Source organism: Rhinolophus ferrumequinum, chromosome 27 (assembly GCF_004115265.2).
Source record: "Rhinolophus ferrumequinum isolate MPI-CBG mRhiFer1 chromosome 27, mRhiFer1_v1.p, whole genome shotgun sequence".
Taxonomy (NCBI): Eukaryota; Metazoa; Chordata; class Mammalia; order Chiroptera; family Rhinolophidae; genus Rhinolophus; species Rhinolophus ferrumequinum.
In genome coordinates, this window is record NC_046310.1 from 24300322 (window position 1) to 24319588 (window position 19267).

The window sequence follows — 19267 nt, forward strand, 5'->3', positions numbered from 1 at the left end:
CTGGAAAGTGCAAAGGCTTGTAAATAAGAGGGGTGGTACTCTCTCGTGCTTTGTAGTACACGGGAAAGCACAAGATATTTTAAACTTGGTCTTCAGGACAAAAGATGTCCTCCTGTCTCCTGTTCTCTGATGAGTTAGGAGCCAGTCTTCCTGGCCCGACAGGATGTGATAGAAGCAACAGACATTCCCATTGAGCAGGGAGGGGTGCTAGTGTCCAGATAGAAAGGGGAAGGCAGGAATCTTTGTGGGAGGTTTTACTTCAGGGGGCACCCCAACATCTGTGCAGAGCAAGTGGTATGCTTTGCTATCAGCCGCCTCACTTCCGGGACCCAGCCATCCTTTCAGGCCCGACATGAGGGTGTCTGTTGTTTAGCCTGGGCTTCCAGAGCAGGAGTTCTGCTTCCTTATTCATTCTCACAGAGAATTGATTCTGCCGTGGTCCATGTTCCCTCACCGTAGCCATCTGTCGTGTGTGGGACGGGCCTACCTTTGGTCGGCCGGTGCACGGGTGTCGGGGGACATCAGGGTCTGTGGGTATATGTAAGGAGATCCAGCCTTTGCCAGGTCTCGCTGAAGGAGCCAAGTTGGAGAAAATGTTTGGCCCCACTGGGGGAAGCGTTTCTGATGCAACACCCAGTCTGTTAAAGGGTTGCTGTCACCTTGTGTTAAGCATCGGGATCCAGAGTCCCCTCTGCCTAAGAGATCAGTGATGGAATTCAGGGCAGTGAGGGTGGTGGTTCCAGGAACGGAAACGGCAGGAAATCTCATCGGGACGCCTGCGAAGGCTCCGGGAAGCTCATTCTATCTGAAACGGTTGGGTTTTATTTCCAATACTGGTAACTTCTAGTGTTCTTGAGATCGAGTGTCCGTAGTGGGTCTTAGGATCTTTTCCTCAGTCTGATACAAAGGAGCATTTAGTGTAATTGATTCTGTTTAATTGTTTCCTTGCCACGTCACAGTAAAAGGCCAGCTAAAACTCCACCAGCGCTTTGGAGAGTACATGTCCCCACGTGGGGGCCCGGGTCCCCAAGCCCCGACCTGGGAGGTGTGTGAGGGCACGTGCTCCCCTCCCCCTGGCCTCCTCTCCTGTCTCCTTTTCCATCCTCTGGTTTTTCTCTCAGGCCTTGTAAAGCTGGCTCTGTTTTTTGCAAGTCTCCAGGGAGCCCAGCGCTGAAATGGAGCCATTTTAATACTCTGAGGAACTGCTAAGTGAATCACCAGCTACCTGACAACTGTGGCCAGTCTCCTTTCCCCAGGCAGGGCTGTCTGGAAACCCGCAGGCTCCTTGCCCCCAGCGCAGCTCCTCACGGGGCAGAGGACACATGTGTCTTCTGACCTAACCAAACTGCTCTCTCATGCTCTCAGTGCCAGGTTATGTCCTCTCTCAGAACCCCGTGGCTCTTTGCTGCCTGGGGAACAAGGAGAAATCTCACTCTGGCCCACGCTGGCCGAACAAGTCCTGCATGGACAGAAGTGCTCCATACCTGCCTGTCCAGTGTGAGCCATGCTGGCTACACGTGGCTGTGAGCGCTGGACACGGGGCTAGTGTGACCGAGGAACTGAAGTTTTAATTCTATTGAATTTTAATTAAATTTCAGTAGCCAGTTGTGCCCAGAGGCCACCATGTTGGGCAGCACAGATGTGGACCCTCCTCGGTCTTCATCTCACTTTCTAGCTTCTTTATACAGCGCAGACTGTGGTTTTCCTGGGCTATGCCCTTCCCTTGCTCCCCCACCCCATGTCCCATCCACACTCACCCACAGTCACAGGAAGGGGCGTGTATCCCCCCCTGTGGATGGATGGGCGGTGAGGGTCAGGAGGACGCGTACGATGACGGGGATCACACCCGGCATCTTGGGAACATCAGTTGCTCTTTGGCCATCAGTAGATTTGTCCCAGGATAGGCGTATCCTGTGTTGACCACCACGTCTGGGCTTGTGTATTCTCCATCTTTGTGGCTCTATGGCCATGCACGTAGTAGGTGTTCCGACAGTATTACGTAAAAGAGAAGGGAAAGCCACTGTTAAAAAGTTCACTGTTAAACTGATGTTCCCTTGACAAATAAGGGCTTTAAAATCTGGCTTGATGAGCTCTGCCTGGTATCTCCATTTAAACTGCAGGCAACGACAGCAAATGTACTGTAATAGTGTCTTGTGTTTATAAATCCCCTTATGTCAGAGTATTTTAAAAAGCTTTAGAAACACAGTCTGATATTATGATTTATCATCCTTCTCTTTATACATAAACAATCACTAAATAACCAAACTCTGTTATTAACAGGAAACAGATGTTTGGGCTAGAAAGTAGTGGACTCATGTCTGCCCCTTGGTTCTAAAGGAGTTAACTGTCTTCAGCCCTAAAGGATGAAAAGTCCCATTGACAGTGACTTTGTTTTGATTCATCAGAGTCTTCTATAAAATGGAAAATGCCATAGCGATAAGAAGACACATATCACAGCTCCCTGAAAGGCAGATACAGCTTTCCTGGTTGCTACATGGCCATCATATTTTCCAGATTGATTTTAAGACATTAAATCATCCCGGGCATTGTCCTGGTCAACAAATACACAGTAAGTGTGTAGATGTGGGTGCCATGCTGGGCTTCCGCTGGTGGGAATCACTCTGTGTGATTGGTCTGCCAACACGTCAGTCCTGCCGTGTGTACCCTTGGTCCCGCCCTCAGCAGTAAGAAGGGAATCGGTGTTCCTTGATCCTCAGCTCTCCCCAAGGCGGTGACGGTTCATGATCGAGCTTTATGGTCAGTCAGACCCTTGACTAAGATCCAAGCCTGGTTGTTTGGTTGGGTATTGGACTTTGGGAAATGATCTGTCTGTGAGCCTCAGTTAACTTGTCTGTAAAATGGGATGCTGTCTCTGTGTGCCTCACAGAGCCAGAAACACCAAGTGAGAAGCACATGGCTGTGGTAAATGTGCAGGTCTGTTTGCGGCAGCATTCTGATCCTTATTCGCACCCCTTTGTGTTCTCCTTCCCTAGATTTCTATCTTCTTTCATTAAACTTTAAAATTCAGTTGTGTGTAGACACGTTTTCTATGTCCTTGCTACCCACCTGCAAGGGCAGGGCGCAGCCTTATCGGCCAGTGTGCTGGGAGTCACCCCATAACCGTCAGTCGGTCACCTCCAGGTGCTGAGTTTATGTTGACGCCTCACCGGTCACAGAGCTCGCTTCTGTTCTTTGAGCATCACAGCGGCCTCGGTGGAAAAATAGGCTCTCTAATGCACCACTGTTTTGTGGTTTATCAAACAACAAAATATCCGACTGAGATATTTCACTAGTCTCAGCGGGCTCCCATGAGTCATACTGTTATTTCCTAGCACCTTTGTGGCTGGCACGTGAGGCTGGCACGGACCCTAGGAATTACAGAAGCCCCCTGTGTATCCTCTTCCTTCTCCTTGCTCCCCACTGGGCAGCCCTCGTGAGCTTTGTCTGGCACGGCTGTGGGCTGTTCAGAGAGCCGGCTGTGCTGCTGGTGGTGGTACCTGATTCCACAAGCACCTGGGTGCACCTGCTGACCCCGCACCCTCGCGCCGCCCACACATCCCACCCTTTACCCTTCGAAGGCAGCTCTCCTTCCTTTTGACCCCCTCCTTCAAGCTAAACAGCCCTAACTGTTCTTTGCTGGAAATGACCTTGACGTTGGGTGTCCTAGCCACCCTCATCCAGATGTTCACTGGACTGTCCCTAAGCCTCCCCGGCTTAGCCAGCTCCAGATGTCACTTACGCGGCTCGCAATAGAGGGACCCGTGACATCCTGCAAGCCAGATGTTCTGTTCTCATTTATGCCTCTTAAATGTAGAGCCTCTCAATTATTACCGAAGTATGGCCAAGCCGGGGCTTCAGCATTTGAGCCTGACGTGTATTTTACTGACAATCCAATTCTCATTTCCTCTATCAACTCTCAACTTCCTGGCTTTAAGTCAGCATTTCCGCCCACAGAGGCCGGCTCAGTCGTGTCTTTCCTCACCCCTCCGGCCCCTTAGGTGTGCTGCCTGCAGATGCCGGGCCTGTCACCACCTGGTCTTCCTTCAGGAATCATCGGTATGCTGGTCAGGCAGTCAGAGACAGGAGTTCTCCACTTGCCAGTGTGTAGTTTCTAACTTGTTCAGAATGGGGAGGATTTTGCTGTGTGTTCTCTGCCCACTGAGCTGTTCAAAGCGTGGTTTGTAAGATCTTTGCTTAAAGCATCAGGCTTCTCCACAGGCAATTTTGTTCTTAAGCACAAAGCAGGGAGCTTATATGGCGTATGGGTTCACAGTGAAATGCAGCACTATAATGAAAATTCGCAGTTATGCAGGGGAGGGGTTTATATTTTTCAGCTTGCGATTAAGCTCCCCCCCGTAATGCATTTGGGTATGTTTACCAAGTACCTGGACACATTTATCTCCTGCTGAGGTAAAGGTCACGAAGTCCCCTGTCCGATGTCTCAGGGCTGCTGGGCTCTCAGATCCACCCCCAGCGGTGTGATGGGACCCGGCCATGTCATTATCAATCCCAGGGAGAAAGGTGGTGGGACGAGCTGCACCAGGCGGTCACGGCAGCAGCCCCACCCTGCTCACGCCCCTGCTCACGCCCCTGCTCACGCCCCTGCTCACGCCCCTGCTCACGCCCCTGCTGGCCGCCTCAAGTGTATCCGTTCTGGCCCTGCACCCCCTCTGGAAGTGGAATTTTGTCTTTCTCTTTTCAGAGATCAGAAAAAGGAAACTCAGGGAAGTTAAATAATTGCCCAAGGTCACAGAACAAGGTCCACAGCTGAGCCAACAGCCTACCCCAGCTCTGGTCTTTTCCCAGGCCCCGAGCATGTTCCAGTATGTCCTGAAGCCTCTCAAATGCCACACACACATACGTGTACACACACACACACACACACACACACACACACACACACACACACATCGGTGAATACCAGCTATAGTGTTTGCTCAGAAAAGAAATAGGGATGCCTTCGTAAGAGCCCAGCGTGGCGGGAGGAACCTGTTGGAAGGAAGGCTGTCACAGCCCGGAACCCAAGGTCAGGCGGGCCTTACTCCAGGAGTCGCCTCCTTCAGTCCCCAAGGGAAGCATACTGCATCTCCCTCCCTGAACGGGACAGCGCCAGGCGCTGCTGAGGCACACTGTTCCCTGTCACCTTCAAAGTGCTTCTCAGAAGCAGACATTGCTTCCACATCTCATTTCGAACCTCTGGAGGGTCAGAAGCAACACAGCTCACCCAGGACTATTCTTAAAACTGTTAGGCTGAGCTTCCACACCGATAGCTGCACCCCTGGAGTCCGTCTTCAGGCCATCAGAGAGCGTGGTGCGGGGCCGCTTTGCACAGTCTAGACAAGCCGTCTGCTCTTGAGTCTGTTTTCCCCTGTTCCTACAGGAACTTCGTGGTGCTTCCCCAGGTCCCTGAGCCAGGGCGCAGCAGGTCTCAGTGGGGCCATCTCCTTCACGAGGTTGTGTGTTGGTTGTATCCCAGTAGCTCTAGACCCCAAGCAGGGAGGCATGAGGGCACCCCTTTGGGTGTGGCCCTGCCACCAGCACTACCAAAGCCCTCTGTGAGAAGGGTTAGGAAATGCCCTCAGCTTTCCTAGGAGCTAATGGTAGGTCTTCGGGGATCCTGTCAGAAGGCACCCCCAGTTGTCTGGATGTGTATAGAAACGTGAGAGTGTTGAGCAATGTGAAAATTCTTAGGAGTCACTCTGAAATTGCCTTTGCGTGTGTTGATAAAAGACAGGTGTTTAGGGATTCGCACAGCTTAGCTATTGCAGGAGTGGATCCTGGGTCTTCCAGACATAGCCAGGTAGGAACATGGACCAAGTCTTGAACTTTCCAAAAGAAATAGAAGTAAATATACACCAGCGAGAAACATTCGTAGTTCTGTAGAATGAAATGGGAATCAAGGCCGCCTGAGCAACCCGACTAGCTTAGAGTTTAGTATCAGTGCCCCCAGCCAAGTGGCTGGGACGTGTGGGCGGAGCTTACGGCTTTGGGGGCCTGCCGCACATTTCACATCAGCCAGAGAGCTGGGGACTCCAGTAGAAGTTAGCTCTGGATGAAATGTTTTCTTGGATTTTGGCCACAGGTAAGCAAGAAACAGACAAGCAAGTGAAACTGGCCAAAAGGACCAAGAATAGAAAGGCAAGGTGTGGAACCAAGAGTCCTGGAGAGCCGTTGTTTCTGCTTGGAACTTTGGGGTGTGGGAGAGCTGCAGGAAGGGAGAACCCCCCTCCCACTGGATGTGGTGGCGTGGGATGCAAGCCTAATGCTGCTGACAGCCTGCTCGTCCCCACAAGTGAGAGTGGCCGGAGAATGCCACACACACACACAGAGGAAGCCAGGGCCAAGGGACGTCAAATGGTTCCTGATGACACCACCCTAGTCCCTGCATCCCAATCAGCTGTTCAGCTGTGGGAGCCAATAAATCCCACATTTTGCTTAAGCCATTTCCAGTTAGGTTTTCTGTCACTTGGACTCAAAAGACTCCTAATAAAAGCAGGTGATGGCTTTTACTCAGGGGGTCCTTCCCCCATTCCTTTCATTATAAAGATAAAACCTTTATCACCATATCATCAGTGTCCCCAAAGAGAAGTCCAGAGAAGGTGCCCGGCGTCCCCCCTTGTACGACCAGGGTCGAGCGGCAGACAGTTGAGCGTCCCCCACTCTCTGGTAGATGTGTCCCATGTCGCAAACCAGTCTTCCACCTCCCTCTCTTGCATTTCTCCCACTGGAATTCCAGGCCATTGTGTCTGAGAATCTAAATGGTGATCGTGGCCCATCCCCCCGTTTGCTGACAGCTGAGAAAGCTGTCACACACATACCTACCCAGGGGTGAGGTTTGACACTTCAGGTGTGGTGATGTGCGATTATGCAGATACATTCCAGAAGGAAGCTGCTTTGGAGGCACTCCATCGCGATGAGTTTCTCCACCAGCTCGGGTTTGAGCTCATTCAGTATGCGTGGAGCGTGATTCCACTCGGGGTCCTATTACATTTTGCTGAGCAGTTAAAGAATTTGAAAAGTGCCAAGTCGTGCAATTGACCGCACGCCTGCAGGACGGCGTCCAAGCTGCCCACCTGCTTCCCAGCCGTCTGGAGCAGCTGACTCGACACATCAAGGTCACCCAGGAGTGCAGCTTTGTGACGGAGTCAGGGTGATGGATGGTGCTGGGAGTGTAAGTCTAGTACAGCAGGAGGCCGAGCAGGGGATCTCAGCTTTTCCAGCTTTTAAGGAAGTGTTGGAGATGGGATTGATTTATTCTAAACAAAGGGAGGCGGAAAATAGTCCGCTGTTAAATCTGCATCGTCTCAAACCCTTTTACTCTGTGGCTTGAGTGTACGTGGTGCAGATGGAGGCACTTTAAAGGGTCTCCCCTGTGATCGGCCCACACTCAGTATGGATGGGTGTCCCGGCCACATTCTCCCCTAACGGAGGCCACGTTGGGTCTGAATCCACTTCTGTATTTGAGGCTCTACATTGAAACTCGTTCCTTGCATTCTGGTTATCAGGTGGGGCTTCTTTCATCTGCTTTCCCTGAGCATATTTCCAAGGCTGACTTTAATCCTACTTTGAAAGCCAAGCCCTGGCTCGGGCTTCGCGTGCGGTTGCTGCTTCATGTGGCCCAGTCTGTTGACTGATTAACAAAAGTAATACGTTATGTGAACACAAGAAGCCGTGCTCTTTTTTTCTTGTCACTTTGGAAACGTTCTGCCATCACTACCACTCCGGAGAGCTTATAATGCTTTTTCATGTCTGGATTGCTGGGTCTGCCTCTTTCCATAAACACAATTAAGTAGACTGATACCCCCCGTCAAGATTTTTTAATAAAAAATGACCAGTAATGGGGAAAAAATCACATGCAGGAGAATGAGGGAAAAAAAAATATTACTTGATAAAAATACAGACAATTTAATATATTAAATTCCTATTCCATTTTGTCATGTCTTACTATGTTACGTTTAAAAAATTACATGTTTTGGAGGTTGTATAGTTGAGCTTATTTTCCTAGAGACGGAAGGCTTTAGAGAGAAGGTATACTGTGAGGTTTGGTAGAAAGAAAGGAGAGAAAGTTCTTAGTGGGTTTTAAAGAAAAATGGGTAGAAAACAAAGTTCTTCAACAGCCTAATTTTAGGAGCAATCCAAAATGATAGAACCCCAGCTTTCTAGTTAAAACTATTGTTGATAAAGGGGAGCCATGTGGAAACTTCTAGCAGGTTTCTCTCGAGGTGTCAAAGAACCCGTTTTGGGGAATAGGTGGGGCGTCTGGAGGACGGCTGGCAGAGACGAATGAACTCATTTTCTGTTGACTCTGGCTCCTGTGAGCCAAGATTCCACACAATCTATTTTCATGTTTGAAAAATCAAATTTGAAAACATAGTCGGGATAAAAAAATACTACTCCTTTTTTCCCATTAAAAAAAAATCTATACCCAGACGTCCTGGTGCAGTGACAAAACTATTTTCTGTTCACCCAGTGTCACTCATCCTTCCCACAGGTGACCAGACTGTTACAGGCTAAAGTGATTCTTTCGTTAGTTTTGCAGAAGGCAGTCACAGGCACGAGTCTGTGTTAATTTCCTACCGAAAAGCCTGGTCTGTGGTTAGTTGCTGTTTTACGCGCTCAGAAAACTAGGGTTCAGAAGAATTAAGTGGTCCTCTCCTTCCTACCCTTCATATGATTTAAGTCAATAATACTGATTTCTGTTACTAACTTGGTTTATAATTTATTAAAGTTGCTGTCCTGTTTCGGGAGACCCCTGCCTTACCATTAGTGTAATGTTTCCAGGCCAAGTTATTTTGCACAAGGCACGCCACCATGAAAAATGGAAGCATGAGATGTCACACTTGCATGTGAGGCGTTCCTTCATTCAGAGTTTTAGTCAGTGTAACTGACACGGTGCCTCAGGATGATTGTAGAATCAGGAGCCTCGTCTTAGTTAGACCTGATTTGTAACAGATTTTAAGATGAATGCAAGCAAAGCATGTGCTTTGGGAGTAAATAAAATAGCAGAGGGAAGGTGGGGTCTGTCTCGGCGGGAAACATTGCTAGTGTCATTTTATTCAGTGGGCCTCTTTTTACCAGAAGGATATCGCACCCATGAGTCAAAACCTTAAGTTTGTTAGACCTGCTTTGGAACAGACCAGCAGCACCCTGAGACTTTATCCTTATGAATCGGTTATAATCCTCTGCGTCTCCATTGAGTCAGTTCTCCATTTGGCTGACTCTCTGACCAACCACATGCAAGTTGAATTTTTTTACTACTATTTTTATTAGTTGCATTTGCAGAAAGAGAAGTTACACTTTTCAACCCTGAATATTCATGACTTTACCGTGAATGAATAGTTGGACTTCATATCCTGTATTTGAAATGTTGGATCATCTTGGGGTTTTTTGGCTGAAATTGGACAAGCGATCTTAATTTGAGATGCAAGCAAGTTAGGATCGGAGATGAGAAGTGCCTGTGAATGCATGCAAGTCACTAAATTCAGGCCTACTAGCCGTGGAGATTTTTTTGATGAAACTTTTTAGGTGATTATAGATTCTCATGCCTTTGAGGGACATCATGTACAGAGCCCCCCACCATGTACCCTGTACCCATTTAACAGGTGTTAACATCGTGCAGAATTATCACAACCAGGATATCGATGTGGACACAGTGACGACACAGGAAGTTTCCATCACCACACAGATCTCTCGAGGTGCCCTCATATCGCACACACTCATCCTTCCTGCCCCCACCCTCTGCTTACCTCCTGTCCCCCACTAATCTGTTCTCTATGCCTCTGATTTTCTCATTGTAAGAATGGTCCATGAATGGAACTGTACAGCACTTAACCTGTAGGAGTGGCTGTTTTCATGCAGCGTAATCCAGTGGCTGTGTGATTCATCCAGGTGACTGTGTGTGTCCCGAGTTTGCCCCTGTTCGTTGCTCAGTAGTATCCCATGGTTCGGGTGTACTGTAATCTGTAACAACTCACCTGCTGCAGGACATCCGGACTCTCTGTAGGTTTGGGTGGTTATAGATAAAGCTGTGGCCATTCCGCTACGGATTTTTGTGTGAACATAAATCTTCACTTGCTGGGGGTAATGGCCGAGGAATGCAATTTCTCGGTCATATGGCTGTTGTTTTTGTTTCTTTGTTTGTTTTTAAGAAACTGCCAAACTTTTTTCAGAGGAGCTGCACCATTTTACATCCCAGCAGCAATGCATGAGAGATCGAGTGTCGCCACCCCTTTGGCAGTACACTGGCGTTTTACTGCTTTTTATTTTAGCCGAGGTGGCAGGTGTGTAGTGATGTCTCCTGGTGGTTCTCACTGGCATTTTCCCGATGGCTCATGAGGTTGAGCATCTTCTCCTGAGTTATTTGCCGTTGGGATGTTGTCTTCAGGGAAGTGTTTCTTCATGTCTTTTGCTCATTTTTCTAATTGGATTCTTTGTGTTTTTACTGTTGAGTCATGAGAGTTCTTTATATATTTTATATACTAGTATTTAACATAACACAGAAAGGTACTTAAAATATAATATGTTAAAACATATGGGATGCAGCAAAATCAGGGCTCAGAAACTCATAGCTGTTAATGTTTACATCAAAAATAAGAAAAAAAAATCTCAACTCAATAACCCAATCTTCCACCGTAAGAAACTAGAAAAAGAAACAAACTAAACTCAAAGCAAGCAGACAATAGGAGATAATAAAGATTATAGTAGAAATAAATGAAATTACAGGATAGAAAAACAACAGAGTAAATAACACTAAAATGGTTCTTTGAAAAGATCAATAAAATTGATAAAACTTTACCTAGAATGACAAAAGAAAGAAAGCTCAAATTACTATAATCACAAGAAAAGTGACATTACTATCAGCCTTACATAATTAAAAGGGTTATAAGGAAGTTTTATAAATCATTGTATGCCAACAAATTAGAAAACCTGGAGAAATCGGTAAAGACACACGAACTACCAAACCTGACAGGGAGAAATAGAGAATCTGAATAAACCTATAACCAGTAAAGAGAATGAATTATTAATCAAAAAACTCCCAACAGAGAAAAGCCAAGGACCCGTTGGCTTCACTGGTGAATTCTATAAAATATTTAAAGAAAAATGAACACCAATCCTTCTCAAACCTCCAAAAAAGCAGTGGAGGAAGGAATGGTTTCTACCTCATTCTGTGGGGCCATTATTACCTTGGCACCAAAGTCAGGCAGTTATCACAAGAAAAGAAAAACTTAGACCGATATCCCTTATGACTATAGACGCAAAAGTCTTCAAAAAGTAGTAACAAACCAAATTCAACAACCTATGAGAAGGATTACATAACATGATCAAGTGTGATTTATCCCAGGAATACAAGAGAGGTTCAATATGCAAAAATCAGTGTAATATACTATATTCATAGAATGCAGAGGAGAAAACACAAGCATCTCAGTTGATGCAGAAAAATCATGTGACAAAATATGACACTCTTCAACAATAAAAACAACAAACTAGGAATAAAAGAGAATGTCCTCATCTGCTAAAGGGCACCTAGGAAAAACTCACAGTTAATGCCATGTATCAATAGTGATTGCTCTAGGCATTGTATATATTATATATAAAGGACTTATCAAAGTCGGCTAGTATTGTCACTGTACCAATTCAAGTGATTTCAGAAACCTTACCTCCCTTCCACGCCCTCTTACTCTCTCCATTTCTAATATAGTGCTAGAAATATTTTCTCTACGTACATGAAGACCCACATTGATAGTTGCAGAATTTTGGCTTCAGTCATAAACTGTAACTTAGAAGACACGTGAGGAAAGGAAGTGTCTGTTATATTTGCTCATATGTTTGCTTACGATGGTGTTCCATGGTTCATTCTTGCATTGTGTCTTTTTAAGAATTTATCTATTATTTTAGGATAAATCTCCTCTTGACAATTTCTCTTAGTTTTCCTTCACCTGAGAAAACCTCTGTTTCTTCTTCATTCCAGAAAGATATTTCCACTGGATATAGGATTCTGGTGGATAGTTATTTTCTTTCAGCACTTAAAAAATGTGCCATTTCCTTCTGACCTCCATGGTTTTTAATAGTAATTCACTTTTATTCAAATTATTTGTCCCTGTAGTAAGTTGTCCTTTCTCTCTCACTGTGTGTGTGTGGTTTTTTCTGTTTATTTGGTTTGGTTTGGCTTTGGTTTTAGAAGCTTGACTATGATGTTTCTTGTGAATTTCTTTGAATTTATCTCCAATTTCTCCTCTCCTTATGGGACTCTGATGACAAGAATGTTAATTTATCCTCACAGTCCCACAAGCCTCTGAGACTGTTCAATCTTTTCCAGTCTATTTTCTCTCTGTTACTCAGATTATGTAATACCTATTATTCTATCTTTCTAGTTCATTGATTCTTTTCTCTGTCCTCTTTTTTAAAATTTCTATTCTGTTCTTTACGTGTTCTATTTTTCTTTGCTGAGACTTCCTATTTTTTTTTTGCTGAGTTTCAATTTTCTCATTTGTTTCTGAAGTCTTTTTAATTGCTCATCGAAGCATTTTATAATGCTTAAGTTTAAATCTTTTCAGATAATACTGTCAACTCACTGTTGCAATCTATTGTTGTCTTTTATCATTTAGTTTGAGATTTTCCTGTTTCTTATAATGACAAGAAATTTTCTGTTGAAATCTGGACATTCTGGGTATTATGTTATGAGACACTGGATATTATTTTAAGTATTTGTTTCAACTGGCTTTCTCTGACACCACTCTGGGAGGAGAGGGGGGACCACTGTTTTGTGACTTCCAGGTGGGGTTAGAGGTCTGGGTTCCCCACTTTGCCTCTGTTGACACTGAAATGGGGGGGAGTTCCTTGTGTGTTTGTCAGGGTGGGAGTTCAGACATCCCATTAGACCTTCAGTGAGAGTTCCGAGAAGGGAGGGGTTGGAAGAGTACTTCATTACCGCTCTCACTGTGGCCCCCTTACCCTGGGCCATTAGGAAAAGCTAACCTCTCCAACAGGCCCTTCGGACACCATCCCAGCAGGTGGAGAAGGGGCACCTTATTACTGCCTGGCAGGGTGGAAGTCTGGCTCCCTGCTCAGTCTTTGCTGGTGTGGGAACAGATGGGGCCACAGTTTGTTCTGTGATGTTGGCTACAGCAGAGAGATTGTTGTCTAAAACTTTTCTGTCTTGGGAGGCTGTCCCTTTACTGGATGTTAGACTAGAAAGAGCAGGGTTTTGTTGGGGCTTTTTTCTTTCTTTTTTTTTGCTGCTGCTGCTTCTGTTGGCATTTTGGGGTGCCAGTTTCTGGGATATAAGAGGGAAAAATAAAACCAAGGGAGCTGACCTCAGTGTCCTTCTTTGGGTCTTGAGGTTCTTAGGTAGACTGCTTTGTCTTTACCTTTTAGAAGGTATTGGGTGTTTTGTTGTTGTTTTCTTTTTGGGTTTGTTGTTTTAAATATCATATTCAGAGTTTCGGTTATACTTAGTGGAGAAACAAGAGAAAGCATATCAACTCCATCTTCCCAGAAGAATATAAGAAAGCTGTATTTATTTGTTTATTTATTCACGCTTAGCTCCTTGTACAGCATATCGTATGGTATTATGACGTTACGTGGTGGGTACAATATATGAGGGATTCTTTCACCACAGGCCTCAGATAGACTTTTCACAGTAACATTAGTGGTGAAGAGAATTGCCTCATTATACCTAGATGGCTGCATGTGAGCACACATACAGACTTACATAGAGTCCTGGAAATTTACCTCTAGGTAGGCTACACAGTGCACTTACTAGGTATATTTCATAGTTTCTCCATAGGAGAGTAGAACGAACCAGAAAAGAGTTGAGATAATATAAACGGAGACAAAAAAGGCTGATTCAAAATCAGTTATGATAGGATCCTCGTGCAGAGGGTGGTATAAAGCTTGGCAGGCTTTATAAGCGTTAGATGGAGAACATAAAGTTGAATTCACTTTTTAAATTAAAAAATGCATTACTTTGGAAAGTTGTATAACTGAAATAGTTTTTTTCCTTTTATAAACATCTGATTCAGAAATTTTCATTTCCAGAGACAGAGCAAATTAGAGAAGTTCAAAACTTTTCCTCCTGTTACAAGTTCCAGGGAAATGATAGATAGTAAAAATTTCATTTCAATTCATATTTGAGCACGGCAAGAAAATTAGAAAATTCCCAAAGCCTAGAAACGAAGAGGGAGCCAGAAAACAGCCAAACCACTGTTGCTATCTGGGAAGGGTGGGGGTGGGAGATGGTCAAGGTTGTAGGTCTCAGTCACCTAGGGGCTGAGATTTAGAAATGCATGCCAGGCTAGGTGATGAGTCCTACAGAGGCAGGAAGTTGGAGCTGCGACTTCCACATCAAGCCAAAACCCTGAAGGCTTCTCCCTCAGTAAGGGAGTGGAGTGTCTAACACAGAAAACGACACAGAAGCCCAACTGTGTCAGCCAGAGACCAGATGGGAGCAAGTCCCCTTGGAAATGTGGGTCTGCAGTTCAAAATCATACTACCCACGTCTGGAAAGCCTCCAGTTGAGAAAGTACATAAACATGGTAGTGGTGTATAAAACCCCTAGAGTAGCTGACAGAAGCAAACGTGAAAGGACATAATCCCAGTTAAACACTCAGTGGAAATGAGCTCTCAGTCTGAACTACAAAACACAGGAGAAAGACATTTATCGTGAACAAGATCCAGCCAATCAAATAACCAACAGATTTAGACCCTCCAAAGCTACAGATAATTGCACAAATAAATTGGACATATATTTAGAAAGGAAAGTCATCTAAAAAGAAATAAAACCATGAGGCTGAGATACTATGAAAAAGTGATAAACTGGAACAAATAGATCTTATAAAAATAAATTGATACAGGCACTAAATGTATAATATAACACATAAGTTAAATAGTCAATTAAACACAACAAGAAAGCAGTCTAAGAAAATTGAGCAGAATGCAACAAAGAAAGATAAAGATATCGAACTATTCCAGGAAGTTGAAGAGACATGGAAAATAGAATGAAAGCCGCCAGTTACAAATCTAGAAGGAGTTCTCGGAAGAAGACATAAAGCAAACAGGGAGAAACATAATTTCAAGAGAACATAATATGAATTTTTCAAAATTGATGCAAGACATGAATCCTTAGAATCAGGAATCTAACAAGTCATGACTACAATAAACAAAAATAAATCCACCTTTTTTCACACACAATAATGAAGTTTCCGAGCACCACTAACCTCCTAAGTGTAGTCGCGTGACTGATGGGAGACTTCCAGACACAACAGTGCAGTCACATGTGTAGGTGTACTATTTCCCGGTATAATTAGTTGTGTTGTCTCACCCTTCTTCATTCTCTCTCTTCCTCTTCCCTTCATCTTTCTTCTTCTTTGGTAAATCATTCTTGTTAGATGTTTGCATTTTCTTATGTGTGGGTAGTTATTTAACTACTGATTCCATCTGTTTAATAGTTATTTGTATATTCTGCTCTTTGATTTCTTCTTGAGTTGATTTTAGTATGTTATACTTTTATAGGAAATTACCTATTTTGTTTAAATTTTCAAATTTATTGCCACAGAGTAGTTCATGGTACTGTCTGATGATTTATGACTTTATAATATTGTCTTTATGATTTTATAATCAGACCATAGTATAATGTGTTCAAAAAGCAAAGAAACAATAAAATTAGGTAGCAGCATAAACTATGAAGACAGAATGTGATGGATATACATATGTCTGCACACCAAATGCAAAGCCACAACAAGAAAATAGGTTGACTTGAAAAGTTGAAAATAAAAGAATAGGTAAAAATTTTAGGCATGTAAACAAATGAAAGCAGAGGTTGTAGTTTACTATTAAACAAAGATTAACTTGGGATAAAAAATCATTAAGATCAAGAACAATTATAGTGATGAAGACTGAAATTCACAGTAGAAATATAAACTATAACTATCAATGCATTAATTCTCATAGAAAAATTCATAAAGAAAAAAATAAAAGGAAATTTGATAAGAAATAGAAACACAGTCATGGTAGGAAATGAACTCTCACTTTTGCTGTTCATGACCAACCAACTGACCAAAAATTAGGTGCAGATATAGGAGACCTAAATAGCGTAATTAATAATGTAGCTCTAATACATATTACAGAACACACACACATACATAAATATACACACAGAAAATGGGGTATGCCTTTTTAAGTGCCCATGGAATATTGAGACACACTGATTATATATTAGGCAATTAAAAAGAATTCCCTCTTCTCATATTTCCTACAAACTACAATAGTAGTTCAGTTTCTGTTAACAACGTGCTGGGTAATCAAAACCAACTTTCCCTACTGAAGGAAACTAAGAAAAAAAAAAGATAAAATATAAAGAAAAAAACCAGCAGCTTTCTTAAAACTATCAACGTACTGAGGAATTCAGGCCAAAATCTAGAAGGCGAACACCCAGCACTTACACCCATTTTCATGCCAAGAGCATCTGCTGGCCCGGAAGAAGGAACAGCCGAACTGAGCTGTGCTTGTGGTCTTGAAGAGCAAATGGAAAGGAAATCAGAGCCCAGGCCCATGGAATGGTGGCTACGTTGACAAAGATACCACACCTTTAATTTGGGATTCCAAACAGCTACCCCCTAAAGTACTGGGAAACCACAACTAAACCAGACCTCCCACATGGTAGCAAGACTGGATGTCACCTGGCTGACCTCACGCAGAGCCCACGCTGCCAGCTGTACAGCACCGTATCCTCAGGAAATGCCTGTTAGTTCCAAGTCACTGAAATGCATGGTCATTCAGCAGCCAGAAAAGCACCACTGGCTTTGCAAGAACTAATTTGTCCGTGGCAGCCAAAATCAAAGATGAAAAACAAACCCGGGTAATCCTTATGTATATTTTCCACTTTGTGGAGTCAGTATTTTTCTATTTAAGCTCTGCTGCCTTGTCGTCCAGTTTTCTCTGAGGCTGTCCTGCCCAGGAATAGAATTCCATCTTGGGGTTCTCACCCCAGCCAGGCATACTTCCCCATCAAAAATGGAATGCTTCTACCATCTCTGTGTGCAAATGGAAATGTGACGCAGAATTAAATTATTGTTACATTATTTAAGCTCCTCAGATGAAGCCATATAAGAGAAGGTGTTTGATTTCGGGACACAGGTCAGGAGGTGGTAAGGCAAAGTTTACAGGGAGGAAACGCTTTGCTATCTGCATTCCGTATCAGCACGAGGGAGGAAGGCTTTCGAGTAAGTCATCTTATCTGGAAAGACTTATTACCAGACTGCTGGCCTCTGGCCTTCAGGACACCTAGCAATTCACCGTGACTGGCAAGCAGGCGCTAAGAAGGGTACTTGGGGGTGCTCAGCAAACACGTAGCAGCGTCTGCACTCCCCCTGAGACTGGGGAGTGAGATGTAAGCCCCCCTTTTCTCTGAGCAGCAGATTTGATGTTCATGCAATAGGACAGTTAAGGCAGAAATCCAATTACTGAGCTAATTAGCGCCTTTGAATGGTAAGTACCAGGTTTACAGGAGGAAAGCAGTGGAGACGAGCTCAAATGAACCCATGTGGCTGAAGTTCACATGCTTCGAGGCTGGTGGAGAGCCGGAAGTCCCAGGGTGCACAGGCAGCTTAGCTTAGTGATGGCAGGTCAGAATTTAGCTCTGTATTGCATAGCTTTCTGAAAAGATAGCTTTCCAGTTAACGTAGTTTTAGAAGGTGTTTTAATTCCCTAAGGAGTTTGGTAAATGACTTTCTTTCGGCTCAGTCCCACTTTAAAAATTGTTTATTCCGCTGCTGAAAATTCCATTTGTCCTGGGTCTTAAGGTGAAATTAAAATTCCATTTAGGGACTGGCTGTGTCCACGTGGGATTTCGGCCTTCATTAGAAAGACTGTTGTTGTTCGCTTTATTTTCTACCATCCTGGCTCTTTTATTTTCAAAGCTGGTCTGAGGGTATTTGTAAGGAAAACTGAAGCAGTGAGAGGACAGCGAGCTGGGTTAACGGCCTTTGTGAGACTACTCCTTCTCACCGACTCCAAGGTCAAACAGAGTCGTGCCAAGGTGGTTCTGGAATATCTGAGACATGCGGAAAAGAGAATACTTTTTTCTGAAAACAGACCTTTTCGTTTATTCAAATTACAGTTCCATCTAAGTATCTTTTTATCTGTCCTGATTTCTAAGAGACAAGTTCACAAAAGAAGTCTGCGTTTGGAGGTTTCTTCTTAACCACCATTACCAATAAGTGTTCGTCGTTTGTTAAATCATAGTCTGTCAATGATCAAGGTTAAATGTCATCTCGTAGCAGTGACTCTCCTTTCTTCTTAGCAGGTATCATGAGAGAGAAAAACTTTAGATGCAGCATTATCTTGACTATTCGTTTATTCATTCAACAAAGACTAACTGAGTGACTACTGCACACCAGTTGTGAGTCAGCGCTTGCCTTGTGATACTTAGGCTCTGGTGTAAGAGACAGGTATAGTGAATAGACGTGGCATGGAGCAAAGGCTCCAGAGCCAGCCTGCCTGGCCTCAGCCTGGCTCTACCACCTGTTAGCTGGGTGACCTTGACCTAATCGCACTGTGTGTCCGACTACTTCTCCGTGAGAATGGACATAACAACAGTACCTTCTTCAGAAAGTAGTTGTGGAGATATAGTGAGTTAATACATGGAAAGTACTTGCACAAGTAAGTGCTACTTATTTCCTTGTAATTACTCATTTAATAATGAGACATAATAATAATAATAAATTAGCTAAGAGGCATAATAGTAAATAGGCATACTTAGACATATACTAATGCCCTTATTATTCGTGATCTTAACCATGCTCCCAAAAAGAGGCACGGTGCGCGAAAGAATGTGTGCTGCGTGGAGCTGACCTGGAGCAGCTTTGCTGAGAAAGTGAGACTTGAGCTTACTTGAAGGATGAGAGTCAAGAAGGAAAAGTGTGTGGAATTGGAGAGGGAGTGGCGGACACAGCAGTCGCAAAAGATGCAGAGGAGAGAGGGGTGGGAGGAAAAGGAGGTCTGGGCATGCTGAACACCCAGCCAAAGGCTCGTGAGGTTGGAGCAGAAAAAGCCGCTGGCCGAGTGAGCAATGACGGAGCACAGGCCTGCCGAGATCAGCTTTTTCACAGATATTAGTCAGACCCTCGTTATATTCAAATGTGTGTGGAACCCTATGTACAGTGATGTATTTCTAGTGAAAGCCGTTTCTTCGTGGCTTAGGTAGGTTTAACCGTATGAAAGGGCCATTTTTTTGTAGGTCGTAAGTACTTGAATATCATCCACTTCATAT

At 44.3% G+C, this 19267-nt stretch overlaps 1 protein-coding gene across 1 annotated transcript in view; it reads left to right on the forward strand.

Annotated features, from left to right (window-relative positions):
* Positions 1–19267, forward strand: part of PCNX2 (pecanex 2) — a 219624-nt gene that overhangs the window by 147588 nt on the left and 52769 nt on the right. The gene's annotated exons all lie outside the window — the stretch shown is intronic.